We start from the raw sequence: 18,958 nt of genomic DNA, 5'->3' as shown, positions 1-18,958 counted from the left end.
TTTCACCAGGGAACTCCTGAGGTTATGAATCAACATCATTTTCCAGCCTCTCCCTATTTCCTGTACCCCGAATTGAACTTTTGTTTTTTTCTTTCTTTCTTTTTTTTTTTTTTTTGGTTCCACATGTAAGTGATACCATGCAGAGTTTGTCTTTCTCTGGCTTATTTCACTTAGTATAATGCCCTTCAGTCACATCCATGTTGTTGCACATGGCAGGATTTCCTTTTTTTTAAGGTTAAATAATATTGCATTGTGTGTATACATATATACATAATCACATTTCTTCATCCATTCATCTGTTCATAAACACTTAAGGTTGTTTCCTTACTTTGGCTATTGTGAATAATGCTGCAATGAATATGGGAATGCAGATGTCTCTTTGAGATAATGGTTTCAACTGGGGTTCTCTTAAACTAAGACTTCCTTACCTTCTTTGTCTATGCTGCAAAATATTAACCTTAAACTAAGTAGGACAACATTTATCAATTTATTTAATCATGAATATTTGGAAAGAATCAAATATTTCTCTAGCTTATAGACTCAAGTGTATTACAAAAAGGCAATATATTTTCAGTTTAAATTATTTTCTTCTGAAAATATCAATAATTGAAAAGTTGAACATAAAAAATTATACAACAAAATCTTATATTGACTTGGAAACTTCCTTGAACTACCTGTAGAGCCTGAGACATGGTTCCATTAAAGCTGGAAGATCTCCTTTTACTCTAACTTGATTTTATTAGTGAATCATGCCTGATACAGTCAGAATTTATGACTCAAAATTAAACTATGATGACTAAATAATACATCATCACCCAGCTATGGAAGAACTCAAGGTAAAAAATTTTACCAGAATATTTTACAATATAGAAATCCTTAACTAATTTATTGCTTTAGAATTCATGAATTAATTCACTTACTTTTATCTTCCAAATAAAATGGGCTTTTTAATTCCAACTTTGCTTCTAAAGCAAGATATGGCTACCTTAATACATTATTTCTTTCATCTCAGTTCAAAATGAGATGGTCATACTAATGAAGTACACTTACCTGTCCTTTTTCACCATTGGATTATACTTTAATGCAAGAGTTTATGTACTGAGACCCTCATTTATTTATTGTAGTCTATGAATAAGTATTTCCAACACTTAATTGCCCTTCTATTCTATTTTCAGAAATAGAATTCCTGAGTTAGTTCAGATCTACTATAAACCATTTATTGAACACTTATGTGCTAGGCACTCTTCTACATACAGAGTCAGCAAAAAGGAAAATTCATAAATTCTATATGAACATTTATAGCATCTTCATTGCCCATAGGATCTGAGATATGTCACAAAATTCATATATAATACAAAGAATAATCCTTTTAATTCTTTTGAAGTAATCTAAATTCAAAAATGATTTTAAAATTGGAATAAAAGTAACAGAAAGATACAGTTAAAAGTTATAATGCCCTTAATATTTTTAAGGATTACAGCTTTTCTAGATATTGGGGCCAAAACCATGAAAAAATTCTTTTGGTTATCTGTTTTGATCAGAAAATAAAATTTAATATACACATCTTTCCCAAGTACTTATTTCACATTTAGAATTTTCATACGTACTAGACATTTGAGAGTTATGGTTTATTTTTAGGGTGAGTGTCTGGAAGGTTAATATTCTGTATTTCTAATTAAAGACATATCCATGAGCTTTAGCAGATGATTAGACATTAGGTTAGATTAAAGATGTTTTATGAAATGAAGCTATGATTGGTGGCCTCACTCATATCTCCATGGAGGTGGGACTGCAAAGATAAATAGGCCAATAGTGAAATGAAAGAATAATGTAATTCAGTACAATAGTACCTCAATACAAACATATCTGAAAAGGATACTTCCAAACTGGATTTATTTATTGAACAGCCATTATTAAAACCTCCTATGTACCAGGCACAGAGGATGCAAAGATGAAGTAAAACAGTACCTGCCTCCAACAAGTACAGCATTATGCTCCCTTTTGACAGCCTCTGCTCCCAACAGCTGTCCTAGGAATAACAGAGCAGAGAATTATGACTCATAATGACTCCCACAAGAGGTGATCTTTCTCCTGCAACTTCTATAAAGAAAAGCAAAATCAAGGATCATGTGGACTGCTTTACTCTCATTTAATTAAGAAAAAAACCTTCATAAACAATTCTTTTAAATCATTACTGCTTGTCTGCAATAATATTTACACTATATAAATAGATCTCCTAATCATTAAAGTACATTGCTGGCTCATGAAATCTGAAATTAGAGTGAACAAATAAAGACTTGGAATGTCACACCCAAAGGTCACTGACTATTGATTTAATTGTTAAATGTTAAAAGCAGTATGTACTTTTATGAAAAAAATGAAAAAAAAAAAAAGGTAAGCATCTGGAGCAAATGCTTTGATAAATGAATCATTTCTTTTTTCTTATGAACAAAGACTACTTTCCTCTGTAAGGAAAAATCTCATTAGTATTTCAAAGATAATAAACCAGTAACTTAATCAAACTGTCCCCGGAAGATAAAGTGTCCAATATATAAATGCTATTCATCTGTGAATACCTTTTTCTCCCTTTGAAAAAACAGAGATTCTCATCATTTTCTCTGACAGGGGATAAAAATAGAACTCTGAGGAAAGCACCATTCTTTTAATGAAGTTTTTCTCATTGGAAATCCCAATGTCTCAGCGTACTGCTGACGTTTGTGCCATTTGATTTTAATAGTGCAGCTTTGTCTTTTGGGCAGCTTGCTCTGACAGAGAACCAATTTATATTTGCCTAATTAGAATTCAGAAGGCAATGAGAGGTTGGAGATCTTTTAAACTGTTTGCCAAAATCTCCCTTTCATGGCTATAATTCAAGTTCTTTAATTCAATGAAAATTTTATTTAAAATTACCCAAATCAGACAAATCATGACAAGGCAACTAAGAACACACCACTTTGAAACTCAAATTGTAGCCAAATACATACGTATATATATATACACACACACACATATATATATTAAATAATATAATCTATATGTATTATGTATATATAATATTTTACAATGTAAAATTGGCTTGAGGATAAAAATTTCAAGTAGATGTTCGCCTGAACCTCTTGTAGAGGATAACTGAAGAATCATTAAAGATAAAAATTGCTCACTCTTTTAAAATAATTTGTAATAACAGGTACATCTAAATCAGTGTATTCAGGGTCCCTGTTGGATGTCACTTTGTCTAAGGATTTCATTTTTCTCACTCTCCCCCCTCATTGGTGTTGTTCCTGGATCACACCCAAGACATCTGCTCAGCTGTGCTCTAGTCTTTAAATATGATGATGCTGCGATTAGTGGCATACAATGTTAGTGCTGGGACTGGGTTGTATAATACAGACCACTGTTACTTACCCTGCCCCTCCTGCTCATTTGCTAAGCAGATGGTCAGGGTTAGGGGCACATCTGTGGCCATGAAAGAAATGTGTTTTCAGTGCAACCCCAACTGGTCTAAACAGGGAAGGAACTCCTGGTCTTTGCCTTGTTTAGCCCTTACTCTAACACAACAAGATAACCAGTGTAGGTGCTAAGTCAATAAACTAAGGAAACACTAGTTTATGCCCAAGAAGAAAATAATCAGGTTCATGATGATATTTTGCTATGGCAATATTTATTCAGGCCAAAATCCCAGAAAGAAAACACTAAAGATTCCAAAATACAGGACAAAATACAAGTCAGGTCCTACAAGAAATACTTAATGAAGAATAGCTGAAATGCTGTAGGCAGTTTACATGAAATGGCAAAGAGAAGGGGGACACAGCTTGGAAGTCTAGAAGAAGCTCCACTTTGAAATATAAAAACCAGATAGTTACCACGGCCATAATGTTGAGCATTATACTAAGCACCTTACACACATTACTTAACTTAATTCTCAAGATATTCCTCCAGAGTAGATGTGTCTATTCACATTTTACAGGCCGAGGGATCTGGGATTCAGAGAAGTTAAGTAAGTGACTCTTTCAAGGTAAATATCTTCTAAGGTCAATATTCTTAAGAATTGACAAGAAGATAAAATAAAGAGAGAAAAAGTCAGCAATTTAAAAATAATAGTGTTAATAAAGTGCCTACATTTTAAAAGAATTAAAGAAAAAAGGTGGGAATGTATTGGAATATATTATAAAAGAAGAAGCTGCAGAAGATATGAGGTGGGATTGGGACCTACCAGAATAGGTGGGCCTGTTCTGCCAAACTGTTACATTTATTTACGAATCGACACAAATGAGTCACATCTTGGTTTTTATAACTGTGGGTGAAATTGTGCAGGGCACTTTCTGAATAAGCAACACATGCTAAAGCAGCTGGTTTTAAAATAAATGACAATAAGGGTAGCAATTTAGCTGGGTAATAATGATATAAGGAACAGGAGACAATGCCTTGAGACCTTGGATAAGAATAACCTGATTAAGATTCAAGCTAGGGCTTCCCTGGTGGCGCAGTGGTAAGAGTCCGCCTGCCGGTGCAGGGGACACGGGTTCGTGCCCCGGTCCGGGAGGATCCCACGTGCCGCAGAGCATGAGCCATGGCCGCTGGGCCTGCGCGTCCGGAGCTTGTGCTCCGCAACGGGAGAGGCCACGGCAGTGAGAGGCCCGCGTACCGCGCAAAAAAAAAAAAAAAAAAAAAAAAGATTCAGGCTATTGTCGAGGTTTGCGTATTAAATATTTCAATTTGAGTAAAAGGTAGAAATGGATATTTACACTGAAAGTATTTATACAGAGATAAAGGTAAAGATTCACAGTTTAGACTAAATTAATGTCATGTATGTCTATATAAATAATGCACATACCCATACAGAAGATAACATTATTTTATCTATTATGTTACATATATGATACATTATAGCTATATATACAATTACCCATGTACATATAAAATTAATTTATCTATCACATATCACTTATGTATAATTATTAACTGTATTATAGCTATTTATGTATATAAATCACTTTAGATCTTAAATATCATATGTGCAATTTATGACATGATTAGCCATTGTAGTTAACAGTTCATATGTTCTTTTTATCATCTTTTCAGGAGATCAAAAAAGAAAATTTTGATATCCCTTCCTTTAATTATTCAATGTAAATAGGACTATATTATTAAGCCATTAATATTTGTCTTTCCTACAAGACAGGTCCATGAGGTCTGGAATTCTATGTATTTTTATGTACTATTGATCTCTTGCACATAGAACTAAGGCACAAATATTATGAAATCTATTTTTTAAAAGAAGGCCAAACCATAAAATACATAGAACTAAAAAACTGGAAAAGCAAAGTAACAAAATCATGCCAATTCTTAGTTAACAGTTATTGAGAGCTAGTACACCAAAACTTTATTGTAAGAAACCTAATGTCAATGAAGAAAACAATTAAGAGCTTAGAAAGAAAATTGAAAGTTTGAAATAAAATTTAAAATAGGAGTCACTTTGATTAAAATTACAGCATCACTTTATAGATGTAGAACTTCTGTGTAAGACAAATGTCATAGTAAGACTTTTTGAAATGAAGATCTATATCATATAGTTTTGTCCAGGGGATGACTGGGAATATTTTACCATTCCTCTTCTTTTTGAAAAGTTGATTTGTTGAGAACTACCAGAGAGCAACAGTTTCATATTTGGAAGTCTCTATCCTGTAAATAGATTTTATGTGGGAAGCTTAACTGACAAGGGTACAGTTAGACACCAATATGAAAACCTTAGATACTGGATATACTTAGCTATTTATGACCTAATTTGACACGGCTAACACAAATACAATGTGTTTCTTTACTATCTCCTTCTTGGATCATTTGCACTGCTTGCTTTGTTCACTTGCCATAATCTAAGGAGATGCAAAACACTATAGCTTTAGTCCACTATGTATACATGATACAAAATAGTTCCTTGCTCATTATCTTAATGGTGGAAAAACATTTAGTTTTTCTTTTACTGTTTACTTCATGAATCTTCCACAAGAGCAACTCTGATCTGATATCTTCAATTCTGTCACTTTCCATTGACCTACCTGTATCAGAAGACTCAGTAGTTTACTTCCACAGGAAGATTTAACTTCTCTGTGTATAGCACAGGGAATTATATTCAATATCTTGTAATAACCTATAATGGAATATAATCTGAAAAAATAACTGAATCACAATGCTGTACACCTGAAACTAACACAACATTGTAAATCAACTATAGTTCAATTTAAAAAAAGATTTAAGTTCTTGGACATAAATTCAGCATTTTTTCTCATCATCAACTCAACAACTTTTTTTCTTTACCTATCCCCTCTCTTTCCCCATTAGGCTCTAGGAAAAAGAAAATTCTCTCTAGGGCTAGTGCTTCATTTCATATATTTATTCCATTTCTTTCTGATTTTCTGTGGATCTGAGTACCATTCATAAATCCCCTTCCTACCATTTTTCTTCTACTAAATCCAAATTTTGTTGGTCTTTTTTTCTCTTTAAACTCAATTTTCTGAGAAGCATACCATTTATCTGTTCTTATCTCTAAGTCTCTAAAAGTCTTGTCTATTACTGTGTAAGGATTGGCTCCAGTACAGAAGGATATAAAGAATTTACTAGATGGAGAAGTTTAGCATAATACCACTTTGGGGGGATCCCTCTACTTGTTGTCCAGATTCTTGCTGGAACCTTTGGTCTTTACATCACCTTTAACCTCAATCTCTGACATTCCTTGTGCAATAATACTCTGATATATCAACACTTGGTTCAAGATCCCAGGTCTATGTCAAATATGACTCCTGCCATTTCTATGGCCCTTTCCCACTCTGTTCTCTAATTTTTTTCTGCATTCCTAGCCTTTAACCAGTTTCTTCATCTTGAACTCTCACATTCAAATACATTTCATTTCAACAGATGCTTTTGGTATTTCCACTAAATGCCAGGGAATGTGATAAGCTCTTAGAACACAAACCTGAAAAATTATCCACTTTTCTCCAAGGATTGATGCCTTTGTTTCCTCTCCACTTTCTACTGTCATAGCCTTCTGCCAGCTGGCTTCCATCATCACTGCTCTACTGGAATTGTTCTCTCAATGGTTGCCAGTGGTTTCCTTGTTCCAAAATTAAATAGTTGTTTTAAAATTTTTAATATTCTCTTTCTCCTTGACTTTCCTCTTACTTTTGGTTCTTTTGAGCATGCCCTTGCAACTCTGCCACCTTGCCTTGTTTATTATAATGTACTGATTGTACTCCAGCCTTTACAACTGCTTCATTTTATTTTCCTTGGTGTTATTTGACTGACTCACCTAGCTAAGTTGCCTAATATTTGATCTAGATCTCCTATCCTCACTTTTCAGTGTCTTCCAAAATCAAAACAAACAAACAACAATAAGAAAAACATCCAACTTCAAGACAAATTCACACAGAACTATATTTCATTCATCTTGTTTTATTTATTCACGAAGCCTCTTTTCTTATCTCTTAAGTCTGCTCTTTTACCTAAGTTTTGTACCTATGAAGTGAGACGGTAGATTAAATCTTTAAGTAATCATGACCTTTAAAAATTCTATGGCAGTGGAATAACAAATCCAACTTGTCTTTCAAGTTCCACATTTAAATTTATAGTTGCTTGCTTACTTTAGCATTTCTATCTCTACTAAAATGTTCTAGCATAAAATGCTCTTAGTGTTAACACATCCATAGTTTAATGAATTGTTTTCCTTCTCTAATCCAGCCTGTCTTTCACATATCCACATTTTTTATTACAAATACCTTGAACATAAACCTGAATTCAAGGGCAAGCAAAGTCTATTTGGGAAATAAATGATAAGTCCAGTTATTCTGTTATTTTTAAAAAAATATTTCCATTGTTCCAATCATTCAGACCTAGAATCCTGGAATAATTTTTGGGTTTCTTCCTCACCTTCCAGATAAAAGAAGTTTTCAAATACTCCAGACTTAGCTTAGTAAAAAAAAAAAGCAATAGTAAATAACACCTGACTTTGGAATATGGCTTAGAAGTTTATAATGCTTCCTCCCACACATTAAATGGAGAGGAGGGCTTCCCTGGTGGCGCAGTGGTTGAGAGTCCGCCTGCCGATGCAGAGGACGCGGGTTTGTGCCCCGGTCCGGGAAGATCCCACATGCCGCGGAGCGGCTGGGCCTGTGAGCCATGGCTGCTGAGCCTGCGCGTCCGGAGCCTGTGCTCCGCAACGGGAGAGGCCACAGCAGTGAGAGGCCCACGTACCGCAAAAAAAAAAAAAAAAAAAAAAATGGAGAGGAAATGGATATGTAAATAAGATGCAGTATTACCTCATCATAATCCTGTGAGTTTGGTCGCATTTAACAGATGGATATGCCAAGGCTAAGTTAAATGATTTATAATTCAGAATTTATGCTAACCCTTTTATTCCATATGACACTATTTCATGATATACAGTGACTCTCAAAGTTGTTTTTTTTCTTCCTATGTCTACTATTTATATAGTTTAGATCTTATTATCTCCAACTTAAATTAGTAGATTGATTTATTTTGTATCACTACATCTTTGCTATTTCTTTATACTATTCATTCTGCTCATTGTCATTATTCTCTGTTTTACTACATTTCATCTTAGTTTTTTTTCTGATTATAAAATGGATAAAGAGATTCCCAAATGCCTGAAGATATTTTATTTGTTGTGTTTTGGTATTTATTATTTTGGAAGAAAAATCTGAGGCCCTTTTAAATTTTGGTTTTTGAAGATGTCTTTTTGTTTTCTTAATTGGGTGTTTGTAGAAATTCATCTATGTTTGCACAAGTCTATGTCTAATTATTGAACTGTTTTGGAATACTATGTTTTAAGTTTCTTGTGTCTGTTTAATATTTTTCTCTCCTTCCAAAATTCTTATAACAAGTAAATTTTAGCTTCTGTCTTTATTTTTATTGTGCTAAAAATATTAATTTGTGAAAAGGGGAAAAAAGAATGAGGCAACATTTTCTGAAAATTAATGAAGTAAAATTTACTTTAAAAAGTTAGAAAAATCACAATACACATAAAATAAATGACATAATAAAGTTTTGAACAGACTTTATGATACAGAAAGCAAGTAGAATAGAGATTTTTAACAAAGTCAAAAGTTGGCTCACTAAAAAGACAAATAAGATCAATAAACTTTTGGCAAGAATAATAAAGACTTAAAATCACCCTAAATTTTAAGAAACAGATACACCTTTGGGGAGTAATTTAAATACTGCATTGGGCTTTACTAGCTAATGTCTATATTCTTTCAATTCTTAATATGGAAACATTTAACAACTGTTTCTGCTCAATAAAATGTAAACATATCATGGGGTCTAGATATAGTCTGCATTTAAAGACATAATTGAGACTAACAATATGGAAGCTAAATTTTATAGAGTAAAATTTGCCCCCCCAAAAAGAAAAATTATCTTTAGATTTCTGCTCCTTAGACCTCTTAAGTTTAAAACTGTCTAGAGGAAAATGCATTAGCTTGATTTATTTGGGAGATAAAAAATTTCAGCTCAATAAACCTTTTCTGAGTGTGCCAGTTATAGTGAAATGCTTGAAAGCTCTTTCTCTCAAGTTCCTAAGGAGAGGTCCCTTGTCAAACTTCAAGAAAGATGTGAAGCCCTCAGATTTTTTTCCATATGAGAATTCTATGAGTCAAAAAATGTAAGAACTACAGCAAGAAAAAGATGAAGATGTTGCTCTGTGTGTGTATGTGTGTGCGCGTGTGTGTGTGTGCGTGTGTGTGTATTTATATATGTGTAGAGTATCAGGATAAAACAAAGATTATGCCATGCCATATATTAGTACATGCAAAGGATGATACTGACGTTTGTGAATTCTCAAGTCTAAGGTTTTTTTTAAAAGTTTAAAAAAGTGTGCATGTGTGGTTACATATATGGTTATTTCTTCTTCTCACCAACTATATGTATATATATCACTAGTTGCTCCTTTCTTCTGTAATGTCTTTGGCATACTTTCTTTTTCTTTTTCATTTTTCTTACTTATTTTGTTTATTCATTAAGGGTTCGATAAAGAGATGTCAAAAGCATACTTCTGTGTGTTAAACAGCATAACTGGACATATAAACAAAGCACAGATAATGGGTTAGACATAACTGGTGGGAAATGGGTCTGGGGGGGACTTGCCATACTTTCTAATGAATTGCATTTAATTAAATTTGGAACTTTCATGGGGAAAGCTTTCTAATAAATCTCTTAATTTTACCTTTGATAGTAGCAAACATAGTCATTCGCATGCTTAATGATATATGAAATTCATCACGATCGCATTCATCACGATATATGAAATTTAGCATTTGCGTGCACCATTAAAGAAGAGAGGTGAAAAATGTCTCACAGTTTATGAGCACTGAAGTCACAATTTTCAATTATCCTTCCACTAATGAAATTTGTGGGCTTTAAGCAGTACACTCTTCTGTACTGGGGAGTGGGGGGGAAATCACTTATATGAAGACTCCTGCCTTACAAAAACCACATAACATGTTTATTTTATTGAGATTTTAGTTTTTCTTCTCTACCATCAAAAAATGAAGAACATATTAGATATTAAGTAAGTAGACTGACTTTTGTAAAAGCTGATAGGCACATTGTGTGTGTGTGTGTGTGTGAGAGAGAGAGAGACAGACAGAGAGAGATTCAAAGAGAAATGGTTGTAAAATATGTGACCCTTAGCTCATTAAGATTTCAGAGCATGTGATGAATTCAAAATGATATTTCAATGTTATTGAAGAATTATCTCCTTTACTGCTAGCTTTTTTAAAAAGTCAAACCTTTTCACATTGAGTCAGAAATAGCTAGATTCTATGAAGAAGAAAGAAGGAAAAATAAAAGAAGTCTTGAGATGGTATATTCAAGGAATCCTAAAAATATGATGATCCATTATTCCCTTCAGTCGTGAACCATATGTTCCGCTTTCCTGTCTAGGGGAGATATAGCACAGATGACATCTGGAAGGCTTTTCCTCCCCTTAATTTTTTAAAAATTCCTGCTTTAAATAAAGCTGAAATATTAGAAGTGATATATCAATAGAAATGTATAAGTATGCTTTGTGACTAGCAGCAGTACTAAAATTTCAATATAAAGCACATTGGTTTTATATTTGATATTCAATTAATTCAGCATAAATGAGATTTGGAGTCTCAAATGTATTAAGGAGAGCTCAACTAAATAAGCTAAAAAAATCGACATCCATTTCTTAAATCAAGATATTTCTCATTTGTAAAAAACAAAATAAAGGCGAACACTCTTTTTAATTCCCCAAATCAGAAGTGAAAGATGACATATAAATTCGGAAACAAAAACATGTTTGATAGCTAAATTTGGCATAAATCTCACTTACTTGTCTAATGAACACAGTTATTTCAATCAGAAAGTGCACTAGATGTCATGACATAACCATGACCCAGATATGTGAGGCTGACTTTCAAATACCACCTGCTGTCCCTAATTAATACAGGTCTCTCACCTTAAAATCTGAAAATAAATTTAATATCAGAGGGTGTCATCAGTATTAAGAAATTTAAACATAGCATCATATATAGTATCTGAGGAAAATCTAGTCTAAATGGCATATACCTTAAAAAGTTAGAAAAATCAAATAGTTCTGTATGTTTCGTTTCATCAGAAAGAAATGTCATATATGAGGAAAATCATAGAAGTTGTTACAATAAATCTGCCATACCATAAATTAAGGTTCTTAAAGTTAGCTTCTTCCATAAATAAAAAGATTTTTACGTAGCTAACCAATGCTCTAACGTCAATTTTATAATTAAAGTCAAGTTTAAGACAACTTAGATCCAAAATTTGCTTTAAATACTGTGTTGGAACTTTTTTAACAACAAACTTTAAAAATATCCTGTTTCATATTTAATATGAGTCTTCAACTAGTAAATAAAATAGGCTTCTGCATAGGAGCATATAGCATATTCCACAGCTTCCAAAAGAGCTGTGCTAGTTTGGTAGCCACTAATCTCATGTGGATATTTATATTTCAATTAATTAAAATTACATAAAATTTAAAAATTCAGTCCCTCAGTTCCTCACATTTCATGTACTCCTTACGCACATATGGCTAATGGTTGCTGCATTGGACAGCACAGATTTAGAACATTTCCATGTGGCAGAAAGTTCTATTGGACAAGACTGTAAATCAAGAGTCCTGGAAAGGATTTCAGGGGTAGGCATTCAGAATTTCAAGAAGTGTTAAAAATGGCAGAATTATTTAGCCTGGAAAGAAGAAAGAGACCTGGCCTCATGATGGTCTTGAATGACAGAAAGGATTCAAAGAGAGGCAACCAGCTGTTTTTCATCACATACTGGGTAGAGACAGGAGGAACTGATTTAAAATACAATGGAGGGATTTAGGTTAAACAGAAAAAGTGGGGATTATTAAAAAAGTGAATCACTTATGGAAAGCATCCCCTTCATGACTTTCCATGAGAAAGTCACGTACCTAGTGAAATCTGTGAATATGTATCATTGATAATTAAGCTAAACACTTAGGTCTCTTTTCTAAACTGAGAGAAATGCAGTTATTCAATCAGTCAACCAATTAATCAATATTTATTAAGTGGGTACTGTGTATCAGGCACTGTATTAGAGACAGGATATACAACAGAAACACTGAACTCAATTTACACTGAACACAATTTACCTAATTCCTCCTCTTACAATATCACATTCCAGGAATGAAAGAGATAATAAATGCATAAACAAATAAATAGTTTCAAGTAATAAAAGTGGTAATGAAGAAGATAAAATAGCATAATATTGAGGAAGTGATGGTGGGTAGTACATGAATTGGGGAAGTCAAGGAAGTCCCATAAGAAAAGTTGATATCTGTGTTAAGATTTCTGCAGAGAGAGGAAGCACCCTTGAGAGAATCAGATAATCTGGGGGAAGATTGTTTTAAGTAGAAGACACAGGAAGTGCTAAACCCTCAGACTTCACATATGAAGGGGAAAACAAAAGCCACTGTGTGTGGAGAATAATGAAGAAGGGGAAGAGTGGCTTGAGGTAAGTTTGAGACACATGCAGGGGCCAGTGGGCCGTGATATGGAGTTATATGTTTTTCTGGTCACATGAGAGCCAATGGAGGATTTAATAAGATCTTTCTGTCTCTTCTTTGACAACCGGGATGTGAAGTTATGAGGGGATGAGGGGGGCAAAAAGGGCAGTCAGTGAAAGATATCATGGTTGGACTATAGATTTATCCATAGAAATGTTCATAAATTGTCATATTTAATAATGTTTGGAGGTAGAACATGGTTGGAAGTAGTGTGTAAGAAAAAAAAGAAGTAAAGAAAATTATTCTTAGTGTTTGACTTGAGCAAAGGACAAATGGATGAATAGTGTTAAAACTTACTGAAATAGTGGAGGCTTGGTGAGGGACATATTTGAGCAGTTTCCTGTTGAGTCTAAAATATACTTTAAACAATGAAGTTAATATGTGTAACAGTCATTTGGATATAGGAATCTATGAATCGGGAAAGTTTACTAGAAAAAATAAGTACCAGTTTTGAAAATTTGAACATCACTGTCAAACATCTTGATCTAATGACATTATTAGAACACTAAGTCAACAAGTACAAACTATATAAACTTTACATGTGCATGTGAAAGATTCCCCAAGATAAACCATCTGCTCAGCCATAAAATAAATTTAATTCAAAGATTAAAATCTTACAGATTCTGATCTGAAAACAACCATAGGATTAAATTAAACATCAATAACAATAAAATATCTAGGAAATACGGAAATATTTAGAAATTAAGTAATACACTTGTATGTAAACCATGCATCAAAAAAACCCACCCAAAAGTAGTATTATTTTCACTGAACAATGACGAAAACATAAAACATTATGATTTAGTGGATATAGCTAAAGCATTTCTTAGAAATTTATACTTTTAAATGCCTGTATTGAAGGCAAGAAAGGACTAAATCAATGATCTAAGTTTTTAATTTAAGAAGCCAGGAAAAGAAGAGCAAATTAATCCCAGAGTAAATATAGAAGGTAATAAATAATAAAATAAGAGCAAAAATCAATGAAATAGAAAGCATAAAAACAGTAGACAAAATGTTTAAAAGCCAAAATTTGGTTCTTTTTAAAAATCAATGTTTTCCATAGTTACCTACAGAAAAGGAGAGAAGATACAAATTACCATACTAGGATATAGATTGAAATGAATGAATGAAAAATGTCTTTATTCATAGTTGATAATAATTGTTTCCAAAGAAACTCCTGGGAAATCTATAAAAATAATGCTAGACCTCATAAGAAAAAATATATAAATACTACCACAATTTCTTAAGCCAATCATCTGTTGATGGGCACTTGGATTGTTTCCATGTCTTGGCTATTGTAAGTAGTGTTGCTATGAATATTGGGGTGTATGTATCTTTTCAAATTAGAGTTTTTGTTTTTTCTAGATATATACACAGAAATGGGATTTCTGGATCATATGGTAGCTCTGTTTTTAGTTTTGTATCGAAACTTGATACTGTTTCCCTTAGTGGTGACATCAATTTACATTCTCGCCAACAGTGTAAGAGGGTTCCCTTTTCTCCACACCCTCTCCAGCATTTATTACTTATAGATTTTTTGATGAGAGGCATTCTGACCAATATGAGGTGACACCTCATTGTGGGTTTGATTTGCATTTCTCTAATAATTAGCAATGTTAAGCAACTTTTCATGTGCTTTTTGGCCATCTGTATGTCTTCTTTTGAAAAATGTCCATTTAGATCTTTTGCTCACTTTTTGATTGGGTTATTTTTCTTTTTTATTTATATTAAGCTCTATGAGCTGTTTGTGTATTTTGGATATTAACCCCTTGTTGGTTGCATCACTTGCAAATATTTTCTCCCATTCCATAGGTAGTCTTTTCATTTTGTTGATGATTTCTTTTGCTGTGCAAAAGCTTTTAAGTTTGATTTGATCCCATTTGTTCATTTTTGTTTTATTTCTTTTGCCTTGGGACACTGATCTAAGAAAATATTGCTACAATTTATGTCAGAGAACATTTTGCCTATGTTCTCTCCCAGGAGTTTTATGGTGTCATATCTTATATTTAGGTCTTTAAACCATTTTGAGTTTATTTTTGTATATGATGTGAGGGAGTGTTCTAATTTCATTGACTTACATGTAGCTGTCCAGTTTTCCCAACACCACTCGTTGAAGAGACTGTCTTTTCTCCATTGTGTATTCTTATGTCCTTTGTTGTAGATTAATTGATAACAGGTGTGTGGGTTTATTTCTGGGCTTTCTGTTCTTTTCCAATGATCTAAGTGTTTGTTTCTGTGCCAATACCACACTGTTTTGATTACTGTAGCTTTATAGTATAGTCTGAAGTCTGGAAAGGTTATGCCTCCAGCTTTGTTCTTTTTCCTCAGAATTGTTTTGGCAATTTTGGGCCTTTTGTGGTTCCATACAAATTTTAAGATTATTTGTTCTAGTTCTGTGAAAAACGTCATGGGTATTTTGATAGGGATTGCATTAAATCTGTAGATTGCCTTGGGTAGTATGGCCATTTTAACAATATTAATTCTTCCAATCCAAGAGCATGGGATACCTTTCCATTTCTTTGACTCATCCTCAATTTCCTTTATCAATTTTTCATAGTCTTCAGCATACAGGTCTTTCACCTCCTTGGTCAAGGTTATTCCTAAGTATATTTTTTTTGGCATGATTTTAAACAGGATTTTTTTTAAATTTTCTCTCTCTGATATTTCATTATAAGTATAAAGAAATGCAACAGGTTTCTGTATATTAATCTTGTATCTTGCTACATTGCTAAATTAGTTCAATAGTTCTAATAGTTTTTGTGTGGAGAGTTTCAGGTTCTCTATACACAGTATAATGTCATCTGCAAATAGTGACAGTTTTACCTCTTCTCTTCTAATTTATACACCTTTTATTTCTTTTTCTTGCTTGATTGCTGTGGCTAGGACTTCCAATACTATGCTGAATAGAAGTGGTGAGAGTGAGCATCTTTGTCCCATTCCTGAATTTAGTGTGAAGGCTTTCAGCTTTTCACTGTTGAATATTATGTTGGCTGTAGGTTTGTCATAAATGGCTTTTATTATGTTGAGACGTGTTCCCTCTATACCAACTTTGGTGAGAGTTTGTATCATGAATGGATGTTGAATTTTGTCAAATGCTTTTTCTGCATCTATTGAGATGATCATGTAGTTTTTGTCTTTCCTTTTGTTTATGGGGTGTATCACATTGGTTGATTTGTGTATGCTGAACCATCCTTGTGACCTTAGAATGAATCCAACTTGATCATTGTGTACGATCCTTTATATGTGTTGCTGGATTCAGTTTGCTAATTTTTTTGAAGATTTTTGCATCTATATTCATCAAACATATTGGCCTGTAGTTTTCTTCCCTTTTTTGTAGTGTCTTTGTCTTGTTTTGATATCAGGGTGATGGTGGCTTCACGGAGTGAATTTGGGAGTGTTTCCTCCTCTTTAATTTTTTGGAATAGTTTGAGCAGGATAGATATATGTTCTTCTTTGCATGTTTGATAGAATTGTGAAGCTGTCCATTCCTGGACTTTTGTTTGAAGGGAATATTTTTTAAATTGTAGATTCTATTTCACTTCTAGTGTTTGGTCTGTTCAAATTGTGTTTCTTCTTGACTACTTTTTGGCAGGCTGTATGTTTCCAGAAACTTGTCCATTTCTTATAGGTCATCCAATTTGTTGGTATATAACTGTTCATAGTATTATTCTAGGATTTTTTAATTGTATTTCTGTGGTATCAGTTGTTATTTCTCCTCTTTCATTATTTATTGATTCTTTTTTTTTGTGGAGTCCTCTCTCTTTTCTTCTTGGTTAGCCTGGCTAGTCACTTGGTTACTATATACCTGAGGACAGCTATTCTGTCCTGTGATGGAGATGCTGACACCTGAGCAAGCAGCAACTGAAGATCTCAGTGGGCAAATCCTGAAGAGCCAGGCATTGGTTTTACAGTTGGAACAGGAGTGTTGGTTTTACAGTTGTGGCAGCCAGGAGCAAGTATAAATAGAAGACTGATGATGAAATCTTGGGAAAGAATGGATGAATCAATATTTCATTACTTACTCACATGAAAGTTCATTTCTCTAGCAAACATTTGGTGTTGAATTCTAAGGTCTTACATAAGTCAATCTAATTCTGTCATTTTTAAAAAAGATTCATTTGTAACTTTGAGCAAATTGTTTCCTTTTTAATACTGTTAGCACATGCTTCTGCTATCAGTCTTCTGTATGTATAAATTAATAACTTAGAACCATACAAATGAAGTTGACTATAAATTTAAACAGATGTGGTCTAGATTTAAATGATGACCTGTTCAGTGATGATCTTTGAAAGTTTTCTATAAAACTCTACAACATATCTTAATAATTATGTTTTGCTTGTTCTTATAGTTGCATAAAAGAAATGCATTGAATCATTTATTTTTCACAAATACATTAGAAAATATCATTAGAAATATATTTCACTCATTTAGCATTTATTCATCTCACAAACATTTGCTGAGTATTATATGTCAGGCACTGTGCAAAGTGCTGAAATAATCAGAAGCTAGTAGAACCTAGTAGAGATTTGTTATTCGATGAAAGCTATGTTATGCTCAAAACAATTTAGAATAGTGAAAATTCAAATAAATATAATGCATCATTGTGTAGTTATAAGCCTTTCTGGTTTACTTATGGTCTGTTTATTTCGTCTCCAGAACTTCAGGGCTCCTGTTAATCCTTAGGTAGTCAGTGCAGAAATAATCAAAATACCATCTTTAAACTGATCAAGAAACTGGAGCTTAATAATGGACAGAACACATTCTGTCAAGGAATGTTGCAGTCATTTTTCAATGAATAATTTAATTTCTGCATTTTGTAGGGAAGACAGGGAGTGAAACTCGCTATAAGCAAGTCCCTTATATGCTCTAAAATTGACCTAGTAATTTAGCATAATTATGTAATGTAATCTTCACAACAATTCCAGATACTTTATCCCTGTTTTCACAGGAAACTGAGATTTAAGCATATTGAAGTTTGTCAGATTTTATCTAGCTACTGCAAAGCCTTGTCTATCTCCTCTAGGAGACCGTGTACTTTTCATTTTATCACATTCAGAATCATTCTGAAGACAATGTTAGAATGATTCAAACAGAAAGGATTACAGCATCTTAAGGTATATATATATATATATATATATATATATATATATATATATATATATATATATATATATATATATAATTTTTGTTTTTGTTTTGTTTTGTTTTTTTGCGGTACGCGGGCCTCTTACTGTTGTAGCCTCTCCCATTGCGGAGCACAGGCTCCGGACGCGCAGGCTCAGTGGCCATGGCTCACGTGCTCAGCCACTCCGCGGGATCTTCCCGGACCGGGGCACAAACCCGTGTCCCCTGCATCGGCAGGCGGACTCTCAACCACTGCGCCACCAGCGAAGCCCCTTAAGGTATATTTTGCGTTAGAATTTGTAAAGTGTTTTCATCTATACATATTATGTGATCCTTAAAATAACTCTTGTTCTTGATATTCACATTGATAAAAGTGTTTTGTAAAAAAAATGATGCACTAGAGGAATCCTTTTGATGCCTTCTCAGTGGAAGTGAGTGTAATGTAATTAGGTTTATTTTGAGGCAGAAAAATAAAACTAGGCCTAAGAGCTTAGTTAAAGAAACATCATCGTGCTACACTCTCCAAATATTTCAGTGAGATATTCTGGACTCCCTGGTTATTTTCTAGAACTAAAGACAACAACATATTACTCACATAGTTTTCAGGTATACCATATTTTACCTACCTCCATCTCAGTTAATTACAGTATTGATTGGGGGGTGGCTCTAATGAGAGACATGTGTTGAAAATCATGAATATTACAGTGATCCATGACCTTATTTCTTAACATGTAGACT

The 18,958-nt window shown here is 33.3% G+C and overlaps 1 long non-coding RNA gene across 4 annotated transcripts in view; it reads right to left on the bottom strand.

Annotated features, from left to right (window-relative positions):
• LOC137202980 (uncharacterized) overlaps positions 1-18,958 on the bottom strand; it is a 282,286-nt gene that overhangs the window by 220,130 nt on the left and 43,198 nt on the right. For all 4 annotated transcript variants that reach the window (XR_010932821.1, XR_010932822.1, XR_010932824.1 and 1 more), the window contains exon 2: positions 1,969-2,029. This is a non-coding gene — a long non-coding RNA (uncharacterized lncRNA). The remainder of the gene's footprint in view (positions 1-1,968; positions 2,030-18,958) is intronic.

The sequence above is a fragment of the Pseudorca crassidens genome, chromosome 11 (genome assembly GCF_039906515.1).
Source record: "Pseudorca crassidens isolate mPseCra1 chromosome 11, mPseCra1.hap1, whole genome shotgun sequence".
Classification (NCBI taxonomy): Eukaryota; Metazoa; Chordata; class Mammalia; order Artiodactyla; family Delphinidae; genus Pseudorca; species Pseudorca crassidens.
Note: the sequence above shows the minus strand (reverse complement) of the source record. Positions and strands in the feature narration are given on the sequence as shown.